This window comes from Pavona decussata, unplaced genomic scaffold (genome assembly GCF_977016875.1).
Source record: "Pavona decussata unplaced genomic scaffold, jaPavDecu1.1 SCAFFOLD_211, whole genome shotgun sequence".
In the NCBI taxonomy this organism is placed as follows: domain Eukaryota; kingdom Metazoa; phylum Cnidaria; class Anthozoa; order Scleractinia; family Agariciidae; genus Pavona; species Pavona decussata.
Window position 1 is genome coordinate 217501 of NW_028145616.1, and position 22452 is coordinate 239952.

At 38.9% G+C, this 22452-nt stretch overlaps 1 pseudogene across 1 annotated transcript in view; it reads right to left on the reverse strand.

The window, feature by feature from the left end:
* Nucleotides 1-16823, reverse strand: part of LOC146460510 (uncharacterized) — a 20479-nt pseudogene extending 3656 nt beyond the window's left edge. The window contains exons 1-10 of the transcript XR_014857618.1: nucleotides 16703-16823; nucleotides 16146-16279; nucleotides 12491-12613; nucleotides 10183-10422; nucleotides 9278-9390; nucleotides 8436-8666; nucleotides 7456-7568; nucleotides 5660-6267; nucleotides 2096-2770; nucleotides 1-294 (exon numbers count right to left, since the gene is read on the reverse strand). The exon at nucleotides 1-294 is cut by the window's left edge and continues 63 nt beyond it. The product of XR_014857618.1 is annotated as an uncharacterized LOC146460510 (transcript). The remainder of the gene's footprint in view (nucleotides 295-2095; nucleotides 2771-5659; nucleotides 6268-7455; nucleotides 7569-8435; nucleotides 8667-9277; nucleotides 9391-10182; nucleotides 10423-12490; nucleotides 12614-16145; nucleotides 16280-16702) is intronic.
* Between the last annotated feature and the right edge of the window lie 5629 nt (nucleotides 16824-22452).

Here is a 22452-nt window from a genome sequence, read left to right on the forward strand (position 1 = left end):
TGGTGTCTCCTTTGCAGCTGGCGTTGGTCAGGTGACGCGATATTATGTGTCGTCAACTACATCCAAGGGCTGCTCTCCATTCCCAAATGAATAGAAGCGGACAAATAGGTGGTCATCTCTGTCAATCATTGTCAGGTACACGTCACCCTTCTCGGTCGTGCCTTGACTTTTCCCATACTCGATCACGGTGCTATGCGAAGTCTCTTTCAGGCAGACCAAGTAGGTCTGATAGAGAATGTCAGCACCCAAACCAACTGCATTGACATCAACAGTGGAAACCATGAGCTTTTGAGACTGCGGAAAAATGCGCAAAGGATTTTTCTTATGTTTAGTCAAACGATTTCGAGTGCAAATTGAAACAAATGAGCACGAGGAACTTTTTGAAAAGCTCACAAAATTGCACGAGAAAAACAAAGTAATCTTTGAGATTTTAAAAGTACCATGGTACTCATTTATTCCAAAATTTTCAGACACAATTACGCGATTACTTGTCCTTTTTTAACAATATTCAAGCGACAAATTTTGCTACGCTTCGGAAGTTTTCGTTAAAAAATTCTTGGGAAAATTTAAAGTTCCATTAAACTCTATAGGCTGAGAATATGTCACAAAAACATTATGTGTAAAAGTTTCATTCAACAGTTGGAAGGAAATGTTTCTTACCACACATACTCAAACTTTTCCTCGTTGAACTTTCGCTTTGGTTCAAAAACACATTAATAATTCATAAGTCCATTAACCCATCAAATGGTCGATAAAACTTCACGCGCAGTGGTTTTAAAACCCGATAAAACCTCCTCCTTATTAGTATGCGGTGTTCAATGTTTTTTTCGTATGCTAATTTCCAACGTTCACAGAAGCATCATTATTATGAACTCTCTTGACAGACGCTTTTCCAAGAATGTTTTCGAAGAGGTAAAAAAAAACTCGCGGCACGTGTTTTATCGGGTCTAAAACTCGCCTGCGCCTCGTGGCTTTAAATCCCGATAAAACACTGCCGCTCGTGTTTTAAACATCACATAATACTATAAAAAGCAAGGATCAAAAGTAAAGATCCCATTAAGTTATTGACCGTTTTATTGATTGAATGACTGATTGACTGACTGACTGACTGACTGACTGACGGACTGGTAAAGATGCCTTAAAACTTTACCCTCACATGTAGTCTGCGAAACCTTAAATGCTACCAAATCAGAAACTTGTTTAAGGTTATCGTTTTCGTCCTTATGGCTTGTACGTTTATGCCGCGTTTTCCATATTATCTATTGTCTTCAACTACCAATTTTGTTTCGATTACATGCATCGCATTATTTTCCAGTTCTTGCATTTAACATTCTGTGGTTTGAAATAAAGGTTGTTTCATTTTCGTTTACCACTTTTCTTGTCCTAGTTAATTGCACGTGGCAGTGACCAACCCGAAAACCTAAGCTACTTTGGTCACTGCGCACATCTTAGCTTATTATCAATTTTGTATCAATTTTTTTTGTTGTTGTTGCTGTTTGTTGTTTTTTGATTATTTGTTTTTTGTTTTAGCTTGCAATGTATTGTAATGTTCATAGTTAGACTCTTGTGATAATATGTAAATAGTGTAAAACAAAAAAACATAACATACTTTGTATTCAGCCTACCTCGACTGGCAATTTATGTAAAAGTTTGCCGCTACTCAATAAAGCCCCGGCTAAACAGGTTTAAGAATTCAATGTCATAATAAGTATAGTTATGCAGCGAATACAGGATATAGATTTTAGTTATAGAAACAGTGTGAACATGTGTTATTAAGTAGGAATATTTTTGTGACGTGAAAATTTGGAAAGTGACTTTTCCGTTCAAAAATCGGCAAAAACCTATGAGATCATCAATACGTAAATTTTAATCCTTTATTGGAAGCTGACTGGTACCTGTGTTGTCAGTTTTATCGGGAAATAATGCATGTCCTTTTATATACTACAAGCAATGAGTGTGCGCTCGTGCGTGTGTCGCCATCTGTCGGACTTCAAGCGCGCATTCCTCGAGCACGTAAAGTAGATATTTCATAGAGCTTGTGAACTATCTTGTATTTGGTGAGAACAGTTACTGTTAAAAACGCTAATAACCTCACCTTAAATATTCCCACACCGTATGGAGAGATCTGGACATAATACCATGTGTCCTTGTTATTTGGAACTGCAGCAAATATGACGAATATGGTTCCTTTGGAAGATGCTGTAAAATGAAGACATTTTCCTTCTTCGTTGCTTGCGTCAAAACGTAGGGCGTTCGACCATTTAACATTGCATGGGAGGTAGCCGATAACTTTAGCCAGTTGAAAAATGTGCTTAGATGGCCACTCCACGTGTGCTATCGGCGAACCAACAATATGTGGAGACAAACTGGGAAAGGTCACCTTGGAAATGTTAAAGTCTTCCCTCGCTAGGGTGAGAAATCCACTCTCTGAATCGTACGTCAAAACCAAACCAAGTACGCAAACCTTGTTATTTTTCCCATTGCCGCGCCTACATCCAGTACTCAGGTCAATTTGATCCTCACTCTTACCAACTAGCCACTCACCCTTGAAAAATTTCACGTACTTTTCTGTGTGAGGAGAGATCTTAACGGGGCCATTAAACGATCCCGACAGCTCTTCCCTGATGTTGAAGATAACCAGAAAGGTGGCTCCACCTTCGGTCATGTCTGCCCAGCTTGGCTTGCCGGCTTTTTCTTGGAACTTGTAGTTTTCCGTCTGACATCCAGGTTTCCCAGCAGGAAGAGTTGTGTCCGATGTAGAAATAGGACCCTAGAGTTTACGTGTGGTAAAAATGAAGAGTATTAACTGTTAACAGAGCTGCATATTATTTGCCAATGAGGACATACCCCCTCTCCTCCCTGTAGAGACCTGTTAAAATATTGCCCTTGGCCTACCAAGGTTAATATTGCCGCAAGTCAAGAAATTCATGTGTACCCTGTTTTTGAACACGTACCGAAGTGGATGTACGGCACGTTCTAATTCTTTAATATCGCGTCACTTATTTACATAGTTCAATGTTTTTAACTCATAGCCCCTACACTTATGTAAAAGAACTAAAGGGTTAAACAACCCAGTAAGGCTTAGGCCCGGTTCATACGTCGAACTTTACATGAGCCGAACCTAATACCTATTAGGGTTGACCCAAATAATTAAGTTCGGCAGTTGATTCAGACGTCAAACCTAACTGAAGTCGGACTTAATTAAAGCTAAATCGAGAAAGTAGATTTTCGTGGTCAGCGGCTGTTGTTTTTACTCAACAAGATTCAAAATGGCGGGAAAGAATGAGCTTTGACATGGAACAGCTTGTTTGGTAAAATAATGAAGACAGGCCAAACACGGCTCCTATAGATCGAAATAGAAAGACTATGACCTTTAAAGCTAATTTGCTCTTACGAGTACGTCTTTCGAAAATCTCCCTTTTTTGTGCGAAAGTGGGGAAGGTTCTTTGTAGATCTCACTTAGCAGAGGCTAAGTTTCTTTCAAGTGCCATTTACTCATTTGAATTGTTTTTGGCTAGGCACAGAAGGGCGATATTCCGTAACGCGTTTTTTGTTTGTTTTGTAGTGCTGAAATTCTTTCGCGGAAGTTGACTTCTGAAAGAGTTTTATCTATACGGTTATCGAGGTAACCTCTGTGTAAAAGTTCGACATCTGAATCGAAGTCTAACTTTTGTCGTTCTATTCGACTGGCGCAGTCGAATCGAACGGCGGGTCGACTTAAATACAAATCTGTCCATCCTAACTGATTCATGCGCCGAACCAAAGATTAGGTTCGGCTCATGTAAAGATCGACGTATGAACCGGGCCTTAGTAAGCGTATTATGCTTCCTAATGTCAACGTATTGACATACACGACGTCCGTAAGTTAGGTCACGTGACCTGTTACGCCCGCAACAGCCATGCAAACATTTGGGCAAAAATGTCCCTATTGTTTTTTGTTTTTTTTTTGTAGTTGTTGTTTTTGTTTTTGTTTTGTTTTTTGGTTGGTTTGTTTTGCTTTTTTTATATAATGATGGTAGAATCATCGAAACGTCGGGCAGCAGTAGTTTTAATTTTTCTATTGGAGTTTTTCAGTAAAGCTCTTATTGTATAATTACTATTGGAACTGAAAAATAACCATGGAATTGGCCTATCAAACATTCCTTAACATGAAAAATGGTCGAGACTCCAGCAAAACCAGTAAGGAGTAACTAAGTTACTAAAAAACACAGCGTGACCACTGCACTACTTGAAACACTGACAAAGCGTAATAACAAACCAAGATGCATGGGGCTGGGAGTGGAAGGGAATTTCATTCTCCTTTTAAAAAATGCATGAACTGATATGAAGTCAAGTTGATCCTACGATTAAGCGGATCTGCAGTGCACGTGAAAGCATATGATTCGATGCGGAAAGACCACGTACAGGAATTTGCCAGTGGCCTGAAGTGAACTGGATTATTGTCATCCCTCTGCCAGAATAACCAAAGCGGGTCTATGGTTATCACAATAACTTAAATTTATGTTTTCGTATAAATTGGCTAAAAAAAAATAGAAAAGACGAATTTATCAGATACTAGTACCGATTAGTCTCCTCCGCGGCGTGTAAGTTATTCACGGCTTTCTTATTTTGTCAACAAATGCGAATGGTAAACTTTTTCTTTATGAGGCCTCCCTTTTCACGGGTTCCATGCCGATATGAGGCTGAACGCTCTTATTTATTTATTAGCAATTTAAGCCTAAAAAAGTTCTTAAGATGTTCTTAAGTTACCTATTATAGCATTTCAATAAACCTATGCAGCCTAAGCCCGACACAAAATGGGATGTTGGACTATCTACCAGGCATGCGATTAAAACCATTGTCAATGTTTAACTGTCTCGCTTTATCATTTGGGTTAATTGGACTGAAGTTTTACATGTTTTACTGTTGTTTTAAAAACAATTTGATCAAAATAAAATGTGTCTTCACTGCCTCTCAGCCTGGATCATGTTCTTAATATGTTCTTAAATTCAAGTTGATCTCAGCTTGGACGTTCTTAAAACAATAAAGTTATTATAAAAAGAAAAGAATGCGTTGTTTAGGGTCCCAAACTAATCGTCTTTCTTGGCTTCCCCTATTTCTTTTAAAGGGGATCTAACTGCGCTGCATGTTTAGCGTCAAATAACACTTTCTTTCTATTAAAGCTGTACTGTTCACAGGTTCCTTGTAGAGTAATTCCTAAATTAAGTCAATAACATATTTAACGTCAAACTAGTTGACGATGTTCAAGGGTGTGAAAGCATTTAATGAAATAGACGCCGCTTTATATTGTTTAGGGTGGTCAGCATATTGTTTAGGGTGATCAGACAACAGCATACAAGAGCCATTTATATTTGCCGCTGTCTGTCCAACCCGTACCATAAGAAGGGAATAGGGACCTTCAGATCAGAGTACGAGTATGACTTTCAAATTTCAAATCAGCTACATCCACAAAACTCTCGCTCTTTACCGTTTCTAATAAGTATATCAGATAAGGAAACCCTAGAAACAGGTTTGGTGTTACAAGTGATTATCTACACCGCGCAAAATAGATTTGAAAAGTCGTACCCGTAATCAAATCTGAAGGTCCCTAATGAATAAAATAAGAAGGCCCGACCGACCACACACGGGGGTGTCTTCAAGTTCGCGTACTTATTTTTACCTCCTCCATGTATACTCCAACTGCTCTTTCCACGCCATTGAGTCTCCTTTCAATGACGTAAGCCAAATCGTTACGGTCCTTGTATCGACAAAGCTTCTTTATCACTGTTCCATTGACTTTGACTTTATAGTAGTGTTCCTTTGTGTCTGGATCTTTCTTCATGTCAGCAGTATGTGCTTCACATCCCCAGTCTCTCTCTTCATCAGTAAACAGGGATGAAGGATTGAACTTCAAAAGATCTGTGATTGGCGCCACCATAAACTTGAAAGGCTTTGGAAAGGTACGAATTGATTCCAGCCATTGATTCAGGTCATACTTTATTGTTGGGGAGTTGAAGTCTGTGATGATAGCAGCGATTTTTTGGTCTCCTCCTTCTACGCTAATAGAAGTTGATGACGTTTTCGATTGACTTTTGAAACTGCTACCGCCCCTGCTTTCATCTTTGGCGTGAACACTTGCAAAGAGAATTTTGTATCCAGCTTCCATGACTTGACTAAACTCTTCTTTGCTAGAGACTTCACTGGCATCCATGGTTTTGAAAATTTCAAGTCGACCGCCGAACTTTCCTGACTTTATGTAGTGCGTTCCCCAACGAAGGATGAAATTTTCTATAAAAATTACGGTATCAACTAAGCTTTGTTGTTTTTTAAAGGGCGTTCTAACTGAATATGTTACGTAATTATCTTCAAGAAATGAAAACGAAGATACCCCATAAACGAATGTCAGAGGAAAATTAAACTTAGAGGGCATATAGTAAGTTCAAAATTACTCCTTTTGAGTTACAAAATAGCTGATAAGGTCACTTGACCTGACAATTACTTCTTCCTTTAAGCCGTTAAACAACTTGGAGATGTAATTTTAGTTCCTTTTACAATCTAGCCAAAACAATAGGAAGTTTAAAAAAAAAACATTCTTAAGGGGGTGTTTACAGTTCATTGGGGTCTCCTCTTACGGCTCTGTATTTGTTTAAACGAAACCCGTTCAAATTGTCATTTACGTTGCGAGTTCGCCCCGGTTGCTGTACGAGGCCACCATCAAGATTTTCGATCCGGTGCGAAAACTCGTACCAGTATCATGTAAACGCGGCCACTCATTCTGGTAAGAAATCAATCTAAAAAAGAGTTTTCTATTGCTGCTATACGAGCTGAGTTGTTCGTACGTGTTACAAGCTTGCACAGCGCAATTTTCGTCCAAAAATTTGCCAGACGTATGGCCGAAAGGGCCGAAGCCACTGGCCGAGCACGCTGCAGGCCATGTTTGCTGTGATGTAGCTATTCAAACAATCATGTTGACCGGCGTGAAGGGTCCCTTCATACACACGAGATATGAAATAAAAAGTCAAACTCGTGCGAATTTTCATGTCAACACCCCCAACTGTATAATATAGCACAAAAAAAATCGCTCAGGTTTTTTAGTAGAAATCCAGTTTGAACTCGCAAATGACGTATTCTACTTTGCAACTTGGAAACACAAACTACCAAAACCATCTCCCGCGATATTTCGAATTTCCGTTCGTATTCTAGACTACTATTGCAAAGTTTTTGTTTCATGGCAAGTCTTCTATGTCTGTGTTTTTCAGTTTCCATTTCTCTTCCTTTCTGTGGTTTTCATGCCTTTTTTGGTTTTTTGTTTTTTCTTCCTGCTAGAAAATAATACCATGTACATTGTAACCGCTAAATTAGTATAAAGAAAATGTGAAAATTAGTCCGTCATAGATTAGGTATCAAGGGCTTAAATTTTCTTCCTGGGAAGAGTAGATGGGGCGAAACAACCAAGGTAGTAAAGAAGACACTTACGAAACTTGATAGCAGCACCAGGAGCCAGATAGGATATTGGAAGGTCCATGAACTCCTGAAGAAAGTTCACACTGAGATCGTTTGGTTTAACTTCATCGAGATAGATCTCATACCTTTAAGAAAAGATTGTGTATTTGAAGTAGTGATGCCAAGTATGCCTTAAACCTGTCTATACCTGGCTTTTTTTTATCCGTCATGTTTTATTTCTGTTTTACACCAAAACTTTACGAAAGCGCCGAAATTACGAAAAGTAATCAGAACCAATAAAGAAATACTAATGTGGGCTTAACCCTGGCAACAAAAGACTGGTAAGCCTGGTGATTCAAGTCTGGTTCAACCAGGCTTACCAGGGCTTTTTTTTTTAATCAAGTCTGGTTAAGAGTCTGGTAAGCGGTTTTAACAGACGTTCTTGGTAAGCTTGAATAAAAGTTACCTAAAAAGCCTCGTGAAGCTGGTTTTGGCACGCAAACCAGAACCTGAAAAGCCAGGTAACCATGGTTTTACCAGCCTTTCAGGGTGAGTGTGGTTAAAAAAGCGTACCAGAAAAGCCCGGTTAGACGGGTTTTCCCAGACTTTCAGGGTAAGTGTGGCGGGAAAGCAATTTAACATAAAAGTTACAGAGAGAAAAGTAAATTTCCTTCATTTTAAAAAGGGATTTTCCATTTTCTGAAGAAAAAGCCTTTCAACATCAAAGTCAATGAACAGCAACCTGCGACAAATTGTTGCTAGATAAATGTCCGAAAGCGTCCTGAAGTTCCAGGCCGTCTACTCCAATATAAAAAAAGTTAATCAGGTGCAAAGTCGCGGCGGACAGAATCGTTTCTGTCTCTGTTTTTCGCAAAAAATTTGAATTGGGCGAAAAGCGCCTTAAATGCAAGTAATTCCTAGCTGCTTAAGTGACCAGCATAAACTGCAAATTGTTGTTTTTTGCCTATACTTCTCGTCAACCTGAACTTTAAATGCAATGTTTTTTTACTTACCTGTCAATATCGATAGAAAGGACCGACATGTATTTTTCTGATCCACTAAGTTTCGAGCTTCCCCAGGCCTTTTTCACACCGGCAAAAAAGCCAAAAGCCGATCCTGACATTCCTGCTTGCCGTTGAAGAAATGTTTGATACTCTTGTCGACTGTAGAAGCTGTGCATTGTGGTGCTCGTATCATAGACGCCATGCACGTTCATGGTATCAGGGACGTCAGCACCGTCATACCTGAAAAGAAAAAAAATAGCGTACGATATAATTTAAACAGACCGTGAAGATATTTCTTTCGGTGACTCAAATACGGGGTTTGGTCCTGTGCTGCTATCCGCAATCTGTCCTCAACCCTTTAGTTAGCTAACAACCATGGAGTTAGACCCTTTGCATACACCAAAAAAATATCTTGTCCCTGGAAAAACTAACTTTTTCTTCAAATCTGTACTTTTCTTATTTAACATTCCAAAATTCATTAATTATGAATATTTTCATAAGCCAACACGGTCGTCGCGTTCTAGTCAGCCTTCGGCTGGCCATTGTAAACGGCCATACAGATCGGACGCGAATATTTTATCTAGCACATAAATTTTAATTATACGAGAATTTATTTGAAGCACTCGTTCTTCGTGTTTCATGGTGTTTCCAAACCCTCCAACACAATAAGAGCACTTGGCCTGCAGACTCGTGCTTTCATCCGCTTTTTTGAGTTTGAAAACCCCAATGAAACACTCGCACTAGGGTTTGAAAACTGATTACGTGAAGTTTTAAAAGGTAACAAGATTCTAACTCATTTTTAATAAGCCTCGACGCTCTTAGAAAAGTAGACTTAATTAAGAAAAACTTACGTCGCTTTTCCGGCACAAACTCTTTGGACAATGCTCATTTTCCGTGATTCGGGGCTGTAGTCACCGCGACCATCAAACCCGACTCCGATGAAGGCAGCGCCATCTATGAGATCCTTATCATCGAGAGAAAACATGACTTTTAGTTAATATATTTATATTTGGAAGGGCAGTGCTGTAGAAGGCAAGGTAGGGTAGAAATCGATGCTAATGCCTTTAAGTATTTGGTTAACATAGTGATGAGGCTTTTTTATTTTATCCAACTCGTTACATCTTTAGTACACGATAAATACGTCGTTTACATAAGCATATGCTCCTGCTTCTCAAGTCTTCCACTGGGGCAAACTTTTGGCTCTCAATTTCATCTCTTTGACACTCATCCTCTACCCCCATGTAGTCACTATTTGAAAAACGCTAATATTTGAACTCGCGTTTTACGGATCTTTTTTCCTCAATACCTCGATCTCTGTGACACGGCTTTTATGTATATTTTACGTTTTGTACGACTTCACGTAATCATAAATATTCAAGGCACCAAAATAGCAGGGAAATAGACCCGGAAAACCAAAATAAAACCATTATTTGGAGAAAGCGGTTAACGACTTAAACTTGACCAAGATTCAGCCTTCTTATCTAGCATCGCTTTCGGTTCTTGAGCCTGAAACTTGCCCGAATATCGAAAAGAATTCTTACGTACTCTAACCACTTCAAATTTAAAGAGAAAGTCGTAGGGGCATTTTTAAGATATCTTGATTTATACAAAGTAGGAACTTTTTCACTGATCTGCGCTTTAAGACTAACTAATCCCATCCAGGTTATAGAGTTAATCCTTATTTCTATCCTACAAGATGGATAAGCAAATGCAAAGTAAACGCTGGTATAAACCCATGTGTATAAAGCTCACTTACAAGACAAATGGATGATGCCGTCTTAAAATCATAACAGGGATCGCCAATCTGATAATTTTTGCTGTAACATCCATTCATTAGTAGACCACCAACTCCCATGGGATAGGCGAATGGCTGTTCTCCAGGGTTCTTCTCGTCATGTTTCTCCTCTCCAGTGTACTCAGCATCGATGTGCACACCAGCAGGAACCATCATGCTCTCTGTCTTCCAACCTTTTTCAGGCTCAATGTTCAACTCCAACTGAAATTAGACGACATTGGTTGATACCCCGTTCAACCAAAAAGTGATCATGATCAGGTCAGTATTTTGGCCATAATCACGCGGCTAAATTTCGTAGCTCTATTAATGGTGGATTAGGGTTAATCGGCTTTCGGACAACCGGGCACAGGTGCGCGTTTCTTAAAGACCCAGGAGATCTTTTGGGCCAAAAGGGTATTTTTTTTATCCGTGCCGGTTGTTTTTTCGTACAAACTAATCACTGTGTTTCTTAATCATGGAAAACTTAAAAGTTTTTGCTTTCAAAAATATATGATAAAAAAAAAGAATTTTTGGTAATGAATTTTGTGTATGTAGAATGGTTTTTCGGATCCGAAATCTTTTCGGGAGTTTGCGAAACGCACGTCAGGTCTACATGAATGAACCTTGGGTTTAAAATCTATTTACCCATTTATCTATCTTTTATTTTTACAATGATTATGGCAAATGTTTGTCACCTTAGGGTATTTCGTTTTAACCTTAATATTTCAACCGGCCTTTTCAAAGGCTATGGCCAGTTAAAGAAGTTAATAAACGTTCTTTTCTCAGCTAGTAATCAATTCAAAATGTCATTAAAGCAGTTATCTCTTACTCAGACTGATGTGAGGTGTAGATCACTTATTGGTGGTTTGCAATCAATCCCTGGAGATCCAAAGAGACACTGGCATGGGGGCCATGTTGGATAACAAAACAAAAGGGTCGTCATCCAGCATGGTTGCCACACCATTGTCTTTTGGATCTCCAGGGATTGGTTGCAAATCACCTATTGATTTTGAATTAAAATTTGATTGACTTGCTTTTCTTGGTAAAATCAATCTCGTCTTAACAAAGATGATGACAAAACCACGAAATCAGCAAAATAGAATACCAGCAACTTAAACTTTGTTCTTTGCCAAATCGCAAGAAATATTTTCTATCGTATAATTGCATAGTAATAGTAATTTGACCCCAAAATAATAAATATGTTTTTATTTCTGCAAATGACCTCACAATATTTCCAAAATGTGCCCTGCACTTATTGGTTGACACCACGATAGTTTTATCTCGTGGTTATTAATAATTAACAACCACGATATTTTTCTACAGGGACTTTAAACGTCACACCAGACCCTACTTGTATTGAAAATAAATGCCTGCAAATTATAAACTACTTCGCTGTCAAACTGGTAGTGGATACGGACATACCATGTGCAGAAACGTTCCTGTAGAAATGGTGATATCATCCATCACACTGCTGAACAGCATTTTGCAAACGAGCCACAGAATCGACTGGGGCTCTGCTAAATGCGTAACCTACGGTGCGGATTACTATAAACGAGTGGCACTGCACAGCTAATTTACTAACTTAGAACAAACGCCAATGAAACGTTGCCAATAACTGGCTACATCTTACAAACTATTAATTTATAACATTGACGAAACAGACAAGCAACAGGCAAACCGACTTACTTTACTAACAATGGACCAGCGGGCATTTGACTAGCAATAGACGGATCGAGACGCACCACTTACTTTTTGCCGTTTTTATAGCCAATAATACCACTACTAAACTTACTGACCAATAAAACCGCAACTTCGTTGACCAATAAGGTCAATAACCAGAGAATTTATACCGATGGTCCTATTAACGATTCACTTGCCTCTGAAGAGGGCTTCCGCTTAGGTTGTCGAAACATCATTCTCAAACTCAATAATAATTCAAAAGCCACTAAGGAAATCATGCACCATGACGTGTTTCGATATGTGATGAAAAACTCCTCGTTTTTGCATCCTTAATTTCACCTTCAAAATCAGTTTGTTTGAGAAGTTATATCAAACACCTGTCGCAGTGTTTCATCACAATATTAAAAACCTCGAAGTTCGTCAAAAATAGTCCGCTGCGAGTCGTATTTTCAACTCTCTTCTATGGGCTTGAGATTTGATGAAACACTGTGAAAGTCACCTCAAACAGTCTTTCTTAGGACTATACTCACTTGGATGATAATAATTTACACACTTATGAAATGAAAGTGTTATATTTTTTCATTATTTAATAAGTGTGGGAAGAAGATACCTTCTTGCCGATAAATTCCTCTGCCTTCTTCTGCTGCTCTTCCAGGATCTCCAGTTGCTTTGGAATAGCTTCCTTTGCTATTTCCATTGCAAGTATTTTCACTGCAGGTGGTATAGCCCGTTTCTGTGTCGAAAATTCAGTTAAAACATTTCAGGTGTTAATAATTGTCAAAAGGTCAATGTTACTATTTGCTGTAGCTGTCATGTTGTTGTTGTGTTACAAAAACGTGCCCTTCGGTTGATGTATTTCTGTAAACCCAGAGCGCATGCGGTGCCTTTATTCATCTCCTCAAAAATCCTCCCTTTAAGGACGGTGCCTACTAATACCGAAGTATTTTTGTGTGGTTTATGACTATGCGGGAAAAGCAGATCTTAGCAAGGCCTATTGGAATCCAAAAAGAAAATTGGGGGTAACCACGCATTTTTCAGACATAATTAAGCAACAATATCTCTAGAAAGTGCCAAAATATAAAGCAATGTATGGGATTTTTTTCTAAATTGAAGCTTAATTTTCTCTGAAAAATGCATGGTTACCCCCAATTTTCTTTTGAGATACCAACGACATTTGGTAAGTTCTGCTTTCTCCGTATGGTTTTAAGCCGCGCAAAAATATTCCTGTACTAGTAGGCACCACCCATAGGAAACCCGAGTATCTCGCGATGCGCAGAACGTATGCGCAGTAACAATAGTAGGCACCGTCCTTAAATATGTTATACGTTGAAACAGTTTCCTCAATAATGTTCGACGTCTCATGTTTAACTGTTCCTACTAACATTAGTAATCTCTTCATTAAAGCTAATGAAAACCATGATCATGAGAACAGGTTCTCTTCCTCCGAACATTGAGACTGAATCAAAACCAAGGTTCTTTTGCTAGGTTCGGTGCTAACCTTTGGAATTCCGGAATTGCGATAAACTTAGTCAACTCCCCAAGAGAGCTTTCAAAAAACATATCAATGACATGTTATTCTCGTTATGAGAGGCCGAGGACGATTATGACGAATCGCCCATACTGCTTAAAAAAATAGCGAACTATCGCAACGATACACAGTTTAATTTATAAAGTCGATGCTGAAAATCTCATTTAGTTTAGTTTCAAGAAAAAATTAGGTTAGTTTTACAATGAGATTAGTATAATTTATAATTTACTTATTAAAAGTGGTTGATTTTGTAAATGTTATGTATTTACGTTTGTATATGTTATTTATTTAGGTAATTTATTACTGACTGCTGTTCCCTCTTTTCTTCGCCCGCCTCGACTAGCACCTGCTATTTGCGGGTGAAAATGTTTTGCCATGTAAATAACTGTTGTTAGAAATGTTTTGCGATGTAATATCGAATAATTAAATTAATAGTATGTTGGTAATTATTATCCTCTGTTAATAGTTGATAGATAATTATTGAGGCAGTATTAAACTTTATTATATGGCAAGGTAGTCTTGAGGTAAATCCGCGCGTTCTGATTGGCTCTTTCTTGGTCGGGATTTTACCATACGGACCATTTCCATGGAAATGGTCATAAGCCGTGTATTTTTGTTTATGACAAGCGGCAAATTTGAAAATTTGTAGCTAAAACTGCGAAAAGAAAACCTGAAAATACTTTCATTCTTCGCAAAGAAACTACCCAAAAGACTGATTCCAACACGGACGAGGAAGAATATCATTTACAAAGCAAATTTTACTATCCCGAAGATCTAGAAACCTCTGAGGCAGGCATCTGAGAAAGCCGAGGAAGCCATTCAGGATTTTATAAGCAAACAGAAAAGTGAAAACACAAAAGAAAGAAGTCTACTGATATGAACACTCTACTCCGTTTTATGGAAGCTAATGGCTTGAATAGTCAAACAATTGAAAGCCTACCTTCGTCCGAGCTTGATCACCTTTTGTCGATTTCTTTCTTTCTTTTTTTATGAACGTACGCAGGAAAAATGGTGAATACGAGCCAGCAACATTTTCTAGTTTTCAGCGCAATATACAGCGATACTTCTCTGAGAAGAAATATCCATTCAACATACTCGAGGATAATGAGTTTAAAAATCGAGAAGAGTTCTAGCTTCGAAGCACAAGTCACTAGTTCGCGAGCACGACAGAAGAAACGACCTGGAAGCCGCTCGGGCGATTGATGGAAACGAAGAAGATGCTCTTTTTGAGGCAGGAGAATTCGGCGACTCCAATCCAGTTGCACTCCAAAGAACTGTGTGGTGGTTTTTATCCCTACACTTGGGTTTCCGAGCCAGAGATGAGAGCGAGGAGGACAACTGACTTAATGCTGCTTCTTTTAAAGTTGAAAATGATTTTCACAGCAACCTTTTCTTGATCCGTGCTTTGTGATGCGCTAGTAAATTTTCTGGGATCGAAGAAACCCTTTTGTGAGTTTCAAAAACAAACCGCAGCTGTTAAGATTTTCGTCAAATTCCGCTACAAATCGTTTTTGAAGTCTTTTCTATAAACATGTAAACGTTCAATAAATTTGTTTTCATGTTAACCTCGAGGTACCGTAGCTTGCTCTTTCTGGGTTGCTCGCGTCATCAAAAACACGTCACGACGGAAACCCTTTGAATTCAAGCGACCGGAAGTGCGTTTTTTAAACTAAACAAGTTTGCTCCGAGTGCCATATAATAAACTACTTACTAACCTAGCTTGCTCGACCCGTACTGGGGAATATTGGCCCTCGGTCGTTTTTGTACGGACCCTGCTGCGCTCGGTCCTTACTTCCACGACCTCGGGCCAATATTCCCCAGTACGGCCTCGCGCTCGGTTAGTAAGAGGTTAGTATTCCCGGTTTAAATAAAACTGAAACGCCACAAAAAAATTGATTCCGTTCACTGAATAAAGTCAAAACGTTGAACTAAATGTTAAAGAAGATAAATAAAATACAATCATCGAGTCTGTACAGTATGCCATTCTTGAGTTCTATGTCAAATGCCCCACACAAATTTGTGGATTTTAGTCAAAGATTGCGCATTGGTGTCCTGCGGAGGGATACCAACCTGGCGGCCGAAAATTAATGAAAACATCTAGAATTCACTTTTGCTCCGGTAGCGGTTAGTTTTCTCTCGTTAACTTGTGAATATTCAGAGCTCTAAACATCACCCAAGAAGTGTCATTTTTTACACACGATGCAGCTCTATCACGGCCGCCATCTGGATGCCACGTACGGTGAAAACGCGAAAAATTCTAAGTGTTCTATTTTTAAAAGTAGGACGCTATCGGGCTAAAAACTTGTTAAAGATGTATTTTTAGGTAATATTACCCTTGATAGACGAAGGTAAAAATTTTGAAGACCTAGCGGTTTTGGTGACGTCACCTAAAAACCAAAAATAGGTAACAGTAGTTGTCACTTAGCGGGTTGTATTTCATAGCACTGTTATCAGAAGTCGTTGTTTGTTGTTGTATTTGGTCTTCAAAGTGGTCAGTTGTGGTTTTACTAGTTGTTGATGGTTATCAGTAGCTGTTTCCGTTTGTTCCCACCCGCTGGATTCGTTGATCTGTTCAGTGTCTGTGGGTCGTCTTAGTTGCTAGTCAAAGTGAGGCATCTTTATTGCTGGAGCCCATGAGGTCTACTTATGAATCTTGGACCTTTAGCACCCTGTGGCCGAATAAACCGCATGTTTATGTATCATGGAATGCACTGGACAATACGTTTGTCTTCTCTACCTGTTGTTCAAAGGATTGCTGGTCAGTCATTCCACTATCTGATTCAGTAAGTAAGCTCGTGGTTTTATCCTTGATTTTCATTGCAGAATCGCTGCTGGTCTTTTGAGAGGCATCATTGCTACTGGATCCCATGTCTAAAGTACAGTAAGAAAAGTTAATAAGAATGAAAGTTTAAGTTACCCTCAAATTAATTCAAATTGAAGCTGAAAAGGACAGTGTACGTAATAATGTTCTCATACCTTATTTGTCCTTTTTTGGTAAATATATAAAATTGCGCAGTTGTATTTAATTTGCATTAACATGGCGGTGTAAGATCTCTATTTATTTCCAATCATAAGAAAAGCACGGAACTACTAATTTGACGATAATATTGACCGTTTATAGTCACTAACCAGGGATCTCTCAGTCAACTAAATTCCCAGAGATTCATCTGGGGGGGGGGGGGGGGTTATTGAGAACGTTTAGCCCCTAATTCGATTGATTTTGCTCGTATGCCCTCATCAATTGCACACTTTGTCCTATCATACATGTTTTTTGCATTATAAGGTTGTCCATACCTGCAAGTTTTTGCTGCCATATGTTCTTTGCTGCGGAACAGCAAATTGCAGTAAGCATCCACAACAGTATGCCGGACTTAGTTCTCATAGCTTAGACCTGGCTTCTGACTGAAACATATGGGTCAAACAGAAAAAAATTAACATGTAATTTTGATTTGTCGGATTGGGAAAAGAAACTGGGAATAAAACATTTCAGAGGAATTTACAGCAGAGACAGTTTGCCTAAAAAAATATTGAAAGATGAAGTATGATATTTAAATTTGGATTCACAAATAGGTTCTGGTACACACTGGGTAACATACAGAAACGGAGATAAGTACGCTAAATACTTTGACTCTTTCGGGTTAATAATTCCATTCGAAATCATGAAATATCTGAGAGCAAGTGGAAAACAAATGATTTATTCTGGTGATAAAAAGATAGAGATTATGTTCTTTGTGGCTATTGGTGTTTACACTATTAACTGGAAAGACAGACTGGAAAAAGTATGTTAGAAACATTTCACAATGCAAAATTCGACATAAATGATCAAAGTGTAAACCATCGTCTTAAAATCGATTATTTCGAAAAATTGTCTAAACAATAACTATGAAGAAATTCTGTCAGTATTGTCAGAGATAACTGAACATGAAAACGGACTTTGTCTGGAATGTAACCTTTGTCAAGTGAAAGTGAAATCGAATTTGATGATGAAGAAATGGATCTTGATTGGTAGAGAGAAATAGTCTAAGAGAGAAATGGTCTAATATGGATTTCCACAGACCAGTAAATAATACAATCTAGTTATGCGCACAATAAAACAAATCATAAAATTATACACACTAAAAACTAATAAATATATTTTTTTTATCTAAACTAGTTATATATGAAATTTTATTGTGTCAGACTAAAAAAGATCACTGAATGTGTTCCGGGAGGTGAAATATATGTCAGAGCCAAAAATAGTGGAACTATCCTGAAATGTACTTGTGCGGAATGTGGTATAACAAAAACTAATTTTATTAAAAACAAGGGAAACTAAATAGCCCGTCCACAGGGGCGGGCATTTTAGATTCAGTCGCATCAACTCTTCATCATGAAATTCCTTGGCACGGTAAAAAGGCTGTAGAAATGGGAAGATATTATGGTAGTGAGGCTCTTAGAAACGTGAAACTGCAAAAAAAGGCTATTGACTACGCATTATCAAAAGCAATACAATTCATTCAAAAAACAGGATCAGAAATGCTTCACCAGTTATCAACCAAAATCACGGCGTCCCAATAAAAAATACAAAACCGACTGTAAGGATCTGGATGGATGTGCTATTGGTATACATAGATTGATATGAAAGCTGCCGAAACCTAAAGCTGGCTGGACTCTACCAGGGCACAAATACACAGGTCCCTATAATGACCTTAAAAACCGGGTGAAATACTATCCAGTTACAGGAGAAATACTGGAAATATATGACCAACCAACAGGTAGAACAGATGCAATAGCAATGCAACATGATGTAGATTTTCTGTGTGCAAAGATGATAAAAAATGCAAAAATAAAGGAGATCTACAAATGGTCAAATCCCTAGATAAAGTTCCTTACAACGAGAGACGATGGGGTTATCGGTTGGCTAGAAATGTGATTAACACAAACGAAAACTGGGCCTTGGTGTTTCAAAAACGTCAAAAGCCGTTGAGTGAAGAAAACTGGCAAAAAAAATTACCCGAGGGAGGGGGGTACTTGGGTTCAGTTTTGCTGGGTATGTGCCGCTGGCCTCTCAGAGTCCCTGCCCCATTATAGTCTTTTTTGTGGCCAGTTATAGACCCCATCTTAGTCACTTTTGGGAAAACGTAATCTTCGCGATCCCAACTAAGTCACTTTCTATTTATGCATCTACTTTATCAATCCTTTGAATACGATATCCTAAAATGAATTGAAAGAACGGAATGTAATGCGAAGTGATTGTTACATTTAATAAACAACAACTCCTGAACTTTTTAACCGAGACCATTTTAAATCCCTACTTAATAGAATTTTCTTACCCCAAAAATAGTAACTCTATTGAAAATGCAACCCCATTCTAGTCAATCCAGTCGTGAAAATGCTACCCCATCCAGCGGCACATCCCCATTAGCCTCTTATAAGGAAGTACCCCCCCCCCCTCCCCCGGGGAAAATTAGCGGATGAATTACATAAACCAATAAAACGTAACTTCATCCGAAGGCGTGTTATTGTCAGTGATATTGATGTTTATATGGTGTGCAGATCTGGTTGAAATTCAACAATTCAGTAAATGGAATAGAGGTTACCGGTATCTTCTTATGGTTTTAGACGTGTTAAGTAAATATGGTAAGATTGTCCCTTTGAAGGATAAGAAAGGTGACACTGTTGCTGAAACATTCAAAACTATTCTTAAAGAAGGTAGTGAACCACAATATTTATGGGTCGATAAGGATAAGGAATCCTATAACAAACACTTGAAAGACTTATTAGAGAAACATAATATACCGAGAATGAAGAAAAGTCATCTGTTTGTGAAAGATGGAATAGAACAATCAAAACCAAAATGTGGAAGCAGTTCACTGTTCAAGGTAATACACAGCATTTAGATATCCTGCCTAAAAAATTAAAACATTATAATAACACTAGACACATTTCAATAAAAATGACGCCGACAGAAGCTAGTAAAAAGAAGAATGAACGAGCTGTTTACTTTAATCTGTATGGTGATGTGGAGCAATTATCATCCAAACCTAAATTCAAAACAGGTGATAATGTCAGGAAAGAAACAGAATGTGTTTGACAAGGGGTATACTAAGGTTATTAGAAGTGCAAGTAATTTAAGTGTCGTAACAGAACAGCAACAAATTTCATACGATGTTGAAGCCATCCAAAGAAGCTGGAGTTGGCGCTCACTCAAGCTGGGAAGACCGGACTGCAATACGTCAAGTAATGCTTGTAAAAATTCAGAATAAATTTTTTTTAATGCAACTTTTTGCTTCGGTAATTAATCTACTTCTTGACCTTATTCTGTTTAACGGACTTAGATAAATTGTCATTGAGTTCAATATACAGTTTGGCTTGTCGAAAGCTGATAGTGGAACATTTTAGGCTCAAAGAAATGATAGGTTTTCTAGTATTTTGTTCTTATGTTCTCACGAACATTCCAGTGTAGGAGACGTTTAGGAACTTGCGTGTCAGTTTTTGTTGTTCGAAGATTCTACATTTTTGACAACAGTGTTGAAATTAGCAAGTGATGTAATGTTTTAAGCCTAGGAAAGTAGAGGATTCTGGGATGTCAAAACACATGCGCGAACGAGATAGAATTCGCTAGTTGAAATGAAATTTATTTATTTTGCCACACCACAAATACAATGTAAACAAAAAAAATAGTTGTTGTTGCTGTTGACGCGAATAAGTCAAAGGAGAAAGCTGAAATCTTGTGTTATTGTGGAACTATTTGGAGTCAGAATATGTGATGAAGTTTTGTGTTTATGTTGGAATGATTTGGAGTCCGAACATGGTGACCGCGGACGTGACCCGACCGTAATTTGACCGTTCGCTACAAGTGTTGTTTACCTCTGTTCGCCATATTGTCGATTGAAAAATGAAGACGAAACAAATCGACCAGCTGAAAAGAGCTCGCACTGGATTAAGAGGGTGGCTGACAAGGAATTTTGACGCTCTTTGGAACATGATGGAATCCGACTCACCAGAAGTCTCTAGAGTGGAAGAAACGATCGATTCGATTTATATTACGCGACTGCAGAAAGCCGAGGATTTGCAGATGGAGATCGAGAAATTGATGAGCGACGATGATCAAGTACGAGCTGAAGTGGACGCTCAAGAACCATAGTTTGACCGGTTAAGGAAACGTTTTCATGATGTGAAATTGTGGTTCAAGAATAGACAAAAGCAAAATTTTGGCGAGATAGTCGAGCCCACTATACCAAAACCGAAGAATACGTCATGTACGCCCAAAATGAAACTACCGAAGACCGATCTTAGAAAATTCTCGGGTGATGTGTTGGATTGGCCAGAATTTTGGGACATCTTTAGGGTAGCTGTGCATGATAACCCAGAAATACCGCCAGTGTAGAAGTTTGTTTACCTAAAATCCTTGTTGACCGGTGAAGTAGCAGGATATGTTGCCAACATTAAAACAGAAGAGGCCAACTATGATGTCGCTGTGCAGCGTCTGCAGTCACGCTATTGCAAGGATGAAGTGCAAAGGAACCGCCTTATGACTAAGTTAGCAGACATGAAACCTCTTGAACGGTCAAACAAGGCCATAAGAGATGTAGTAGACGAACTTTGTGCAATTGTGCGTGCGCTTCAAGTACAAGGAGTTACTCCCGAACAATACGGAACCCTTCTGATGCCCTTGATTGAATCAAATCTCCCCAAGGACTGGAGATTAGAGTGGGCCCGAGAGAAAGCTCGGTTGGCGAAGGATGATGTGACTTTCTCAAAATTGTTAAAATTATTGGAGCGTGAATTGAAAATCTGGGAGAGTGCTGACCAGTCGGAAGAAAAGAACCAATCATCCTAACAGCAATTTGTGGGAAGGGGAAAGGCACCGTTGTCAACTGCATCTGGTTTGATGGCTAAATCTGTGACCTGCACCTTCTGCAAGGGTCCACACAGCCCTAATGACTGCTTTGTACAAATGTCAGTTGAGGATCGCTTCAACAAGGTGAGAGAAGCTAAAGCTTGCTCTGCAGGCAAGCTTGCTTGCCTGCAGAGATTTATGAACAGCCGAGATGCCCCATAGCTATGCATAAGTGGTCACGGAACAAACTTTGTTGCTGCAGCCAAGTGGGTAAGAAAGAAAAATCTCGACATAAAGTGGCAGTTTGTGGTCGAAAGAGCACCTTGGTGGGGAGGAGCCTGGGAAAGGTTATTGGAGGAGAAGCCTGGGAAAGGTTAGTGGGTGGGCGTTGTCAAAGGTCTTTTACGTCGCACGTTGGGCCATGCTGTGCTTTTCTGGGAGGAATTGGAGACCGTCCTTACTGAGGTAGAGAAAGTCGTTAACCGCCGGCCTATTACTTTCCTGTTGGAGTCGGCCGACCCTGGTGGTGGCGTTCCTATCCCTCTCTGTCCACAGCAGTTTCTGCTGCCACTCTAAGGAGACATCAAAGAAGAACAAAGAGACTGAACCTCTCTGAGGAATTTCAACGGAGAAAAAAGTGGCTGTCTTCAATGAATTACCTTTGGACGAAAGAATATTTGCTTCAAATACTGGGTTCACAAGGGGAGTTCTGGAAGACTGCGCCAAATCCTTTGAAAGAGGGAGAAGTTGTTGTTGTGGCGGATGACAGAGAGAAACGCCTTAATTGGAAGATAGGCGTTGTTCGACAGCTTATTTGTGGTCGTGATGGAAGATGCCGCGCAGCTGTTGTTCAGGTGAAGTCTGGTCTGCTGAGACGTCCAATTCGTAAGTTGTACAAATTGGAACTCTGTGCTGAGGCAAACAATCTCCCGCCCATTACAAGTTCTCCAGACAATTCTAATAAACATGATGCGATGCCAGACAACGAGGTTGAGATGATGGACAACGAAGAAGAGGAAGTTGAATGTGAAGTTTTTTTTTAATTATATTTTGTTAGAGTTAGTATTTACAAGAAACAGTAACAGTAAACTATACAAAGTACATATAAACAGTAGCGTTGTACAAGATATTCTGAAGTATATAGATTACGTAAGTTACAATTGATTTTATATGCGGTGCATATTATATTATCATACTTACAAGGGAAAGAAAGAAAACAACT